The following is a 12,465-nucleotide window of genomic DNA, read 5'->3' on the forward strand; positions in this document are numbered from 1 at the left end:
TGATAGAGACATATTAAATAACTTAGTCAATGGTTTAGAAATAAAGCTAGCAACCTCTTTTAAAATTCTAGGACTGATACCATCAGGTCCAGCTGGTTTATTAACATTCAAAATTTTTAACTGGTCTAAAATTTCTTTCTCAGTGATGACAAATTTGTTTAAACGACATGAAGGAGGCTCATTATTATCAGGAAGTTCTGGTTCTATATCAATATTAGCTATATCAGCAAAATGATTGTTCAGTATCTCTGACTTGTCCAATGGATGAATAAAATTTTGGCCATCATGTTCCAAAAAAGTAAAAATTGATAATAAAATTTGATATAGACTTGGCAATGCGCCAACATTTACCAGGAGGAATATTTTTGTCAATAAGTTGTGTTGTCAGTTTGCACTTATAATCATCTTTTGCCTTTCTAACTAAACTGATAATTTCATTACGAATTTCTCTAATTTTTTTCCAGTGATCTGGGTTATTTGAAGTTTTCGCTTTGTGGTGAATTCTATTACGATGTCTTATCTTGTTTCTTATCAAGTTGTTCATAAATGGTTTATCATTTGGTCTAACTGTAATAGTTTTAGTAGGTATATATCTATTTATAGTACTTTCGAATGTTTTGACAAAGTTCGTATAAACATCATTTATATTATTTGAATTAAAAACAACATCATCCCAGTCAGTACCATTCAACTGGTTTTTCAGACCTTCATAATCTGCCCGCTTAAAGTCTCGAATATGTCTTTTAAACGAGTGTTGTTAAAAAGTTTTAAATGCAATTTCGACTGAAACAGGAGAATGAGAACTGCATATAGGTGTAAGTACAGTTACTGTTTTAATTAAGTTTTTGCGATTAGTCTCACATAAATCAATACAAGTTCCAGTTTGGGTTGTAAAGTTGGTAGACTCCCAAACAACAATTTCCAAGCTTAACCGGTTAAGTAACTTTTTAAAAGAGTTACTTGAGTTTGACATCATATCACAATTGAAATCACCACAAAGGAAAATTGGCAAATTACAATCAAGTGCTTTATCAACTGACTCACTACATAAGTCCCATATATTAGAATTTGAGTTTGGGGGACGGTATAAAACACCAACTAAAAATTTGTCATTACTACAATTCCTCACTTCAACCCAAAGTAATTCAAGATTGCTTACAGATATGTCATTCCGTATAATAAAATGTAAGCTATTTTTTATATAAAATGGTCACACCTCCACCATTTCTATTTCTATCTAACCTAATAGGTTTATGAAACCCATTTAATTTAATTTGGTCATCAGTAATTGACTTGTCGAGATGAGATTCTGATAATGTCATACTCAATACATGCAGTTCATTGTTAATGAGATATAACTTAGGAAGTAAACTACACACATTATTGTGTTCTATTTTCATTTTTTGGGGGTTAAAATGTATCGTGCTATCTTGGCTTAATACATATGCATAATACATTGTGGTTCGCTCCATGTTAGAGGCTCTCAAAGTCTCAGGAGGTGATATTATCCCGGTAGCCAGTGTTTGGTAATGACGTTTAATTTTGATAATAATTGTTTGGATGTTATAAGTTGACGAAGGATTTAAATTGATATGTTTTCATCCCGATCCCCAAGACTCTTAGATATAACGCTGGGTTAATCGTCATTATGTAATAATCAGATAAAATTTTCATGAATATATAATTATTTGGGTTGTGTTTATTTTCTAATATCTTTAAGAACATCAGACTGCAACTTCCACTGTTTCGTTAGAAGACAACTTAGATAACTTCATGTAACAAAGAAACAAATAGGCATTTAGACAAATCAGAACAACACAATGACGGAATGTATAAATACAGAGCTAAATCATGTAACAATGAAACGCAACAGGCATGCAAAAAAGCACATTAACTTGATATATCAGTACAGAGCCATGTCATATAACACATAAACACAAAAATCATATAGACAGACCACAATGACGGGTTATAGAACATAGAGGCACGCCATGTACCAAAGAAATAAATTGTATTTTATATGTCAATACAATTTTTGTTATTTTATTATCCCAATGAAATCGATCGAAAAGTATACTCATTCATCATTTTGACAAACTTAAACTTCAAATGATATTTCTCTTATATCTTAAGATGTCAAGTCAAAGTGACACAGGTTATCTAGTTGAATGGTTTAAAACTTCAGATTAACATATACACCAAACTTAACATTACAATTATTTCCTGTATCCCATGTTTTCAAACTGTTATGAGAAAATAAATTAAGAATGGATGATCTTAAATTCAACAACTTGTTGATAAGACAAATAAATTGTTAAAGAAACTACTTGGTCTCCAATAGATAAACATCTAGATGATTCATGTAGAATTCTTTCGATAAATTTTGTATTATTCATATCGTGTACGAAATAAAAATGGTTAATGATTTCCTAGTTAAACAGACTAATGTATGGACACTATATTAGACATTTCTGAATATAAAACAAATAGTATTATGTGTCAGTTACTCGCTGAATGTGAACTCCTTACATAGTGACATGACTGTTAAGTGCTTCGAACGCAATACAATTCATTACGTCTTATTTTCAGTTCTTACAAACTGGATCTATACCTCTGCTTATAATAATCATTTTAAAATTGTACGTTTATACATTTAAAAATAAGGTTTCAACTCAATTAGTCAAAGTTTTTCTTAGATTGATTTGAATATTTTTAGGCCATAAGCTTTTCAAATCGTTCGGTTCTCATACACCCTTGGTTTTGAAATATGCAGCTTTAGCCGTTCCTGCTGGGTTGCTGCTCACAAGGAGCTATTAAACCAACAGTTCCAAATGGTGAAGTTGAAATCATCCCGTCGTATATTTTACGGACGCCATCACGAGTTAGTTGACCTTTATGGAATAACCGTTTCACATATGATATCGTATTGTTCTTTACGTCGTATAACTACAATCACCGTCCCTTTCATGAATATGACCTACCGAATAAGACTATTTGCCGGATTTGTTATCACATATGCAACACGACAGATGCCACATGTGGAGCACGATCTGCTTATCCTTCCGGAGCACCTTATATTTTCGTTGTTTTTAGTGGGGTTCGTGTTGTTTATTCTTTAGTTTTCTATGTTGTGTCATGTGAACTATTGTTTGTCTGTTTGTCTTTCTCATTTTTAGTCATGGCATTGTCAGTTTATGTTAGATTTATGAGGTTGTCTGTCCCTTTGGTATTTATCGTCCATCTTTTTAACCGTTCATGATGATGTTAATCTAGGAAAGTGTTTGGGACGCATGCAATGTATAACGTGTTTTTTTTCTGTTTGAAAGTAATTGTATATACACATAACTTCGTATATTTCTTGTCTGTATTAAGAACGAAACCCCTCTTCCCACCAAAAAAATCATACACCAGCTGACTTATGTTGGTGTGTTGATTGCTTTATAGCAGATATTCCTTTTTAAATGTCAGTGATATTTATTTGTGACGATGTTTCAAAAGGGATATTAGTAATGAATAATTTGCTGTTTTTAACAATCTGGCGGCAAATATTAAATACCTTTGCAGTACAAGAAGCTTAGTATGTATGACGTGTGAATAAAGTCGACTAAGATGATAAGTTACAATTTTGAAAGTTGGGTTATAAGACCAAGTAAGCAAGACCAGTAACTGATTTTGTTAACCAAACAACCGAGTTATATTCTTTAATACTAACGGTAGTTGAAACAGCTCATTGACACAATAACTTATCTGTGCAGTTTAAAAGGAGGACATATTCTATCGCATAAATCGAAAATAGAGAACAACACCATGACTATAGTCGCCGTCACGTAAAATTGGCACCATGATTTTTGTCCAAATTTTCTTAAATATCGACCGCGTTTACTCGAGATCATGTTTTTCAATTGGCGGGAGAAAAATCCAATCCAAATATACTGAACGACTTAAGAAACGCAACACTCATTTTGTTGATTTTTTTTACCAAATCATTTTTGATTCTCTTACAACTACTTTTCATGCTTATCATGCTTCTTACTCCTTACAAACAATCAAAATCTGATTTACCTGTGGTCATTGAACTTACCGAATTATTGAAGTCTAAAAAAGTCTTAAAGGAAAATTTTGGTTCCATGAAAGATCGTTTCAGTTTTTCGCTTGGTGAAACATTTCTTTCAATCCTTTGCCTTACTTATTTTTTTTTAAATTTTGCATCTGCATTTTGCCAAGTCTGAGAAATGAAATAAAAACAAAGAACTGAATTAGTCCTTAGGAATACTGCAAACATGAAAACATAAATGTGCTGCAACCATACCGTATGACTTCAGAAACTCGTCCTACTGTCCTTCCGACAATGATACAAGTAGACAAGATTTGTTGCTGGCCATTAATGAACAGATCAACGTGTAGTGACAATGAAACATCAACAGAATTTGATTATACAACGCCATCTGCCAATCATGTTTACGGCCGCAACGTCAACTGTTAACCAAATTGCCGAGTGCCATTGAGTACAGATTCATGCCATGAATGTTTCCCATGAACTGCATTGCCAAAGAATTGACTGAAAGAAAACCTGTAAAGCCCTCAAGTTCCAACCGCATAATTGCCAAAACCAATTAATGGGTTGAACAAATGCAAAATCAGAAGGTGTAAAACAGAACCCAAAAAATGTCAGACAGAATTTTTTGACCTTTCTGACAATCATATTGGCGTTTGTAACAGGCAGTCATCGTTTTTTAAGTTGACACATTCATTAAAAAATAACACAAAAATAATCTAGTGTTGCGTTTCTAAAGTCGGTCAGTACTACTGTCCTACCTTTTATTGTGTTTGCACAGTATAATCCTGACCTTCACATAATCCAAGATTATTTTGTATGGAGGAATCCGACATTGTTATTACCGAAATCGTGCCGTGGAGTTCAACGTGCTCCCAATTTTCTTGTGTCTCTCGGAGCTTTTCGTCATCTGTACATAAAAAGCGCGGGAAACTGTATCATTAATGACAATGATATTACCGGAGAGTAACGCATTTTACATAGTAAGGGATCCTCATAGAAACCAAGATGGCGGTTTCACAATGTAAACAACCTTGATAAATGTGAAGGTTAGGATTATACAGTGCAAACACAATAAAAGGTAGGACAATAGTATATATTTGGATTGGATTTTTCTTCCGCTAATTGCAAAACATGATCTGGAGTAAACGCGGTCGATATTTAAGATAATTTTGATAAAAATCGTGGTGCCAATTTTACGTGACGGCGACTATAGAAAAGAAACAGTCAAACAATAATACATTTAAAACAATATAGAAACCAGAATCCAAACAACAAGGACCCAACTAAAAACAGTGAATGATCACAGCTGCTCCGGTGCAACGTTTGTTGATTGAAAATCATCTCTGACGATCAAATTTTTTCACCGAGGTTTGTTCGCAGGATTTACAATTTTATATTCACTCTACATAATACCATATCAAATTGGAAAAGAGGGCTTTAAATTTTGTTATCTTCTATATAATGGTCATGTTTTCAAAATTTATTTTTATTGAAGAGATAAATAAATACACAGCTGCTATGACAAGAAGTGGCATTTATCTTGGTGTGGTAAACCACGGTGAAACGATGTATATGTACGTTGTACTTTAACTTACAAATGGTATGAATAAAAGACAATAATGATAACATATTATAATAAACAAACCCAACAATATAAAAAAATGCTGTGCATACTTACTTTTACTTTGAACATATCTAAGTAATTCATCTCAAGTGCATACTGTACAGTGATAAAGAGATGTTACCAACAGTAATGGTGTTTAAATGTATTTGGAAATATAAAATGATATATGGAGTTTTTTAAAACTCGACAATATAATTGATTCATTCGTTTAGTAGCTTTAGAATTTACCATTCCATTACACCTCCAATACAATTATTTAATGATTGCAATTGAGAGTCAACTAATATAATAGATAATTTCTCATATCAGGACGCCAATCACCAGCTCTTAGTAGGCAGGATAAATTAAGGAATGCTGATGTGCATGCTTCTTAATCAATATAATCAATGTCAGAATATAAATTGGCTAGGTGACATCTTAAACAGTAACATTTCCCTAATTATACCAGAACAGCAATCAACTCAAATAAAAAAATAAGCATAAACCACAAGGGCAAATTTATTCCATAATATATACTTCATCGAAATCTCAACATCAAATTGACAACATATCCGATATAATGTATAATAACGGAATTAATGAAAATCATCAGATGAAAAACACAGAAATGGTCAAATCACCCTCGCCTCAATCAAAGAAAAAAAAGGAAAAGGATGATAACTAACTTATGAAATATTTAAGTATAACAAAACATGAGCAGTATATACAAGGTAATCAGTTCTTCCTGCTTAAGAACAAAACTATAAATGATATAGAAGTCTTAATTTCAGGGAAACATAACCTCTATACATATTTGCTGGTCTTGTTGAAACATTATAACATACTAGTTTTCCATATGCTGGTAACAAAGATATCCGGAAACATGAGTAATTATACGAACAATTGACACAAAAAAGTAGTTTTTTTTAAATACTAGGCGTTCAGTTGTGTACAACACGTGTTTTTTTCTCAGCAAAAGCCTGAACAGTCATTTAAATTAGTTAATAATTAGCCGAAAATGTACGAGATTGAAGAAAATGTAGATAAGGTTTTGACAAATACAGCTTTAATGAACTATTCCTGAGGTACAATAAAGAAAAATTCAAAGATGTGTAAATAGTTAATTTCTAATTACGATACAAAAATTTCATGAAAAAATTAAACATTTTTTTTTCATTACACATTTTATTTCCTACACTAAGAGTTATTACTTTATGATATGGTACCACAATCAACACAACAAATGAATAAGTTTTGGCACCAGATTACCTTTGAAATGTTTTTTTCATTGAAAAATTTCGAAATTATCTCCCTTTGGTGCAAAAATGCCATCTCTAGAAATTAAAATTGAAATATCTTTTTTAAATCATCGGTGACCTATATTTTATATAATTGTTTTCAAATAAGCTTTACACAAACTAAATAATGGTAAAATTTAAGCGATTTCTGTCAATAATTTCTTTTTTTATTTCGATATTACCTTTATTTCTTCTATTACAATGTATTAATTCAATAGAAAAAAAGGACATTAACAAAAATGGATGTTTTTTTCGGATGCAGACTGTGAATTTGAATGAACGGTGACCCCATTTTTCTATTAAGTATATGATAAAGTTCATATATGAACAAATGTAGCGAAATCCAAATATGATCTACACCCGCGAGCCCCATTAATTAAGGTATATAAATCAAACAATATAAGATCAATTTTACCATGGATTGCAGATTTATTAATTCATTGCTTCCTGTTGTCTGCTCACTGGCAGTGTTTTCAATAATAGTTAATACAAATACCCTGTACTCAAATATAGATCCAATAGGACTGCAGCTTGACAATAAAGACATCTTGTGACATTTCGCTTCTAAGAAGGCAACACAGGGACTCAACAAAGATTTTTGTAAAGTTAAAAGTAAGTAGCATTATCCTTTGAAAATCCTTCTATTGGATAAATGATCCACATTGCGAAAGACTCGACGTGACTGTTTTGATACATCCGTATAGTCTAACGGACAATAATGTTTTGCAACGGTTTCAAAGCTAGATTGGAGGAATCAATGTTACTATTTTTACATTTAGTTTAATTTTATAAGAACCACTGTTCAAAATTTCAGAAAAAAACAATTCTGTTCGTTAACGCATGTTTTGTGTACACAAGACAGCAATGCAATCAAAATATAGCGCTGTAACATTAACTCAGGCACACTGAACCAAATTTTGCTAAGGCAATCTCTTTTTTGGAGTAAAAAAATCACAGATAGGTGATTCTTATACTAGTTTAATAATACAAATTTTACTGCACCATGGCCATATACGATTTTTAATAGTTAGCGTCCCATCTGTTATGTTCTAGGCATAAATATCTTAACAACGATTTATAATTTATTAGAAAATTAAGAGTTGATAATACATAGAACTTTGTTCTTGTTTGGCTGAACTACGCGTCTGACATCTTACATTGTCAGCCTGTTACCTATGATAACTAATAGAACTGACATGATGTAAAGACAGATTTAGAGAAATCTTAATAACAAGACAATTCAATGGATTTTCAGAGTGAATATGCTTTATTATACTGTTCTGTACAGGTGCATGTAAGTTCAATCTAAGACGTTTTATGTATTATTATGTATAGATTACTTAATGGCAATTTGAAGTCAAATGGACCAAAACAAACGAACAGCTGTACAAAAATTGTTACAGTGTATATTTTGAAATTGATATTCCAGGTAATCATTACATTGTGACGATATGGTGTTCAAACAAGTAAGAGGAAACAAGAATGTAATGTAGAAATCACAAACAAACAAACAAAAATAAGCAAACATACAAACAAACAAATGTCGTGTGTCTAATCATATTTTTTCGAGTTACATCATTCAATATTTTCTATAAGACAGGGATATTGGGGAGCAATATGATCAATAAGAATACATCTCTCGCACGCTTGTAAAATGATTATACTAGTAAATAAGAAACGTAAATTTACGGGAGGAAATGCAGATGAAAAAAGTCTTGACTTTATGTATCAAAGCTTTAATATAACTTCAGTCCGTTTATGTTATGCAAAGTAATACTTTGTAAATGAATTATACAAAAGAAAACAATGTACCTTTTTCGATTTGACTTTTAAATATATCATCAACATTTCCGCTCGAGTCACATTTCGGGAGTATTGTGAAGGATTTCCAATACTGGTTTTGAATTATTTAACATACTTATTTTACTGATTTAAAAGCGATATAACATTCGGTAGATCTTGCTACTTGTACAGCTTTGGAGTTCAATCAATGAGACTAGAGTGTCTAAATTATGTCTAATTTATCAGTCGAAGAATTCATAATGATCATTGTACAAATGTATCGTGTTATCCTGGTTTATTACATATGGTTTGCTACATGTTACAGGCACTCAACGTCTCGGGAGGTGATAATATCCTGGTAGCGAGTGTTTTGTATTGACATTTAATTTCGATAATAATTTGTTGGAGATTATAAGTTGACAAAGGATTTAAATTGATATATTTTTTTATTTCGAGCCCCACCAAGCTAATATATATTATATTAAGCTGGTTTTGTAGTCGTTATGTAATAATCAGATTTTATGAACATGAATATTTGCGGTCATTGTTTTATGAACATCTTTTTGTACTTCAGATTGCGACCTCCTAAGTGTCGTTAGAAGACAAACTGGGTAAATCCCGTTAAATTATCTGAGTGAAAAACAAGTTTGGTTTGTAAATTTTCTGGTCAAACAACGACAAAGGATGAATGTCACCGATCTTATGTTTAGTTACCAACTGAAGGTTTTTTGGTTAAACAATCCAGCCCATTGCTCAAATTAAGAATACTAACTTTTTGTCGTCGCTGATACATGTAATGAAAGTAAATTTGCATATTTTGCGTTTGCTGAAACGACCATCGTTGATTGAAACATGCGAAATCAATGTTTTCGATGAAGGTATTACTCATCCAGTTATAAAAAAAGACATTATGAGACACGATGAAGAAGTTATATGTCGTCTTATTGTTGTTATTGAAACTATTATTAAAACAAAATCCATTGTATATTTGACCTTTTCTGGGTAGTCTTTTGTTGTTGTAATTATCCTCCCGCCATTGTGTTATTGTGTTGTGGTCAACATTGTAGTCTTGCCTTCATTTAAACTGATATGCATTTTCTATAAAATGTCTCTAAACAGTATATAATTTTTTTTTGTTAACATAGTAGTTTTACTGTAATTTAGATTACAACGTTTATTGTACCCCAATCTTAAAAGCTTATTTACTTTAATGCTGGTTAGTTTTACTCACACTTTGTAAAACTAGGTTCAGTTCACCATTTTCTAAATAAGGAAATGCCACTTACAACATGTACAAGTCAAGAATAGAACAGTTGTATTCGATTCGTTTGCTGTGTTTGAGTTAATGATATTTTTCTTTGTTAATGGCCCTTTCGTATTAAATTCTATTGAGTTCAGTATTTCTGTTAATTGACTTTTTATATACTTGAATAGATAAACTTTATTATAAACAAGTGTAAAGGAATTTTCTAGTAACAGAAAATTCTCATAATCAAAATCTGTATAAAATTACTGTTATTAAAAGAAGTAAATTATCTTTCATATATCAGTACAATTTTTGTTATTTAATATCTCTTTTAAATACCTAAAAAATACTCATTCATCATTTAGACAAATTTCAACTTCAAATGATATTTTTCTAATGTCTTTAGACATGTTAGATGTCAAGTCCATTTGACACAGGTTATCTGTTTTAATAGTTAAAACTTTAGATTAACATATAGATGAAATGTTTCCTGTATCATATGTGTTTCCCATGATTTCAAACTGTTAGAAGAATATATATCAAATATTGATAATTTTAACAAACAACTTGTTGACAAGACAAAAAAAACAAATCGGTAAACAAACTACTTGAATATATACACTACAAAAAACAAAAAGTCTGAAAAGACCATTTTTTGTCTGTTTTTGCATGAATTTTTACTCGACATTCTTAATTGTCTGCATAATTTTTTTAAATTCTTGACATAGTATTGGTTTGTATAAAAAGGTTCTTGATATTTCTCGACAAGTGTCTTGACAGTAGTAACACTGTCTTAAAATTTCTCGACATTTCCTGTATCATCTGATAAGAGTCTGGATTAGTCTCGACAAATTTATGACTGTCTTAAATTTGTCTCGATCTGTCTTGACATATTCTTGACATTCTTAAGAATGTCTAAATGTGTCTTGACATATTCATGACATTCTAAATAATGTCAGAATATGTCTTGACACATTCTTTACAGTATCAAATATGTCTTGACGCTATTTCAACAGTATAAATTTCCCCTGAAATGTGTAGAGACTTATTCTACACGGTTTATGACATTCTATTGCTGTTATATACTTTTTTTTATTATGGCTAAACTTAACTTTGACGAATCAAGGATTAATTTGGTATAGTAAGATAACCTTTTTGTGCACCTAAGTTGGAAGACCCTGAATAATCCCTCTGTAGTCTACATTTATTTATCTTTATTAAACATCTAATTAATTGTTTTCACTTGGAATATAAGTCGAAATAACTGACAAACAGCATTTAGATTTTTGCCATTCGTAAAACTGCAAGTCAAATTGCTTTACTAACATAGGTGTCTTGAAGGCGGTTTTAAAATGTGACAATGTGTCTCTTTTGGACCCCACAATTCATCTTTAAGGTTTGTGTAGCTACAAAAAGAGGGGGAGAAGGCTTTCGTGTAGGTCAAAGAATTTGTTCTCATCTTGATTCAGACTCTATATTTTTTAGAAAAACCAAAAAACATTTTTTATTCAACATCGTTCAAATTTGGGTGTTAAATTTTATAATTTAAAAAAAATAATATCTGATAACTCCTTCCTGAAAAGAAAAAAAATGTTTAGATCTATATTACGTATGTATGTTTGAGATCCATTTCATAAGACCAATGAAATCATTGATAAAAAAATATAAAATTCAACACTCAAATTTGAATAAAAAATAGAAATCCATGAATACTTTTTTTTTTATATTATTCCTGATGTAGACAATGTTAGATAATAATTTTCTTTTAATTTTGGTCAACTGATATGGCTGCTTTCATGTTAATCAGTTATTTCTATTTTACAGTTGCGTGTATTCTGGGGTGTGCAATACCTTAATTTTATGGGGAACATCCTGTCCATATGTAATACTTAATATATATTCCAACAGATGACATTACACACAATCTTCTGTTAAATGAATGATTTGTATATCATCATAATTTGCTATTTATATAAACCACATTTTTGTACAATAATGATTTACCATATTAACATTGGATATTATAAATGTAGAGTTAAATATGTTTACAGTATGATTGGTTTAAATTATTTTATACATTATATTTCATAGCCATATTTGCATTTTTGAAACTATTTAGATACCCAAATTTTCAATTATTTTACATGTCCAACTTTCATATTTGTTGTGAGAAGTGTAACTTAGAACAACAGTATATTATGCAAAAAGAAAAAAAGTTAAAGATATTTCATGAATGCTGGTCATAATTTGTAAAACTCAGAACTGTCGAGTAAATTTAAGACACAATTCAAAATGTTCAGAATATATAAACATATTCAAAACAGTGTTGCTGTGGTCTTTGATTGAGGACCTAAATTATCTCATTGACTGGGACAGATTATGTGAAGTCATACTGAGAAAAAATAAGAATGTCGAGAATATGATGAAATGGAATGTATAACGTTTTACCCCCTTTTATTACAACAATGGATCCGTACCT

This window comes from Mytilus trossulus, unplaced genomic scaffold (genome assembly GCF_036588685.1).
Source record: "Mytilus trossulus isolate FHL-02 unplaced genomic scaffold, PNRI_Mtr1.1.1.hap1 h1tg000398l__unscaffolded, whole genome shotgun sequence".
In the NCBI taxonomy this organism is placed as follows: domain Eukaryota; kingdom Metazoa; phylum Mollusca; class Bivalvia; order Mytilida; family Mytilidae; genus Mytilus; species Mytilus trossulus.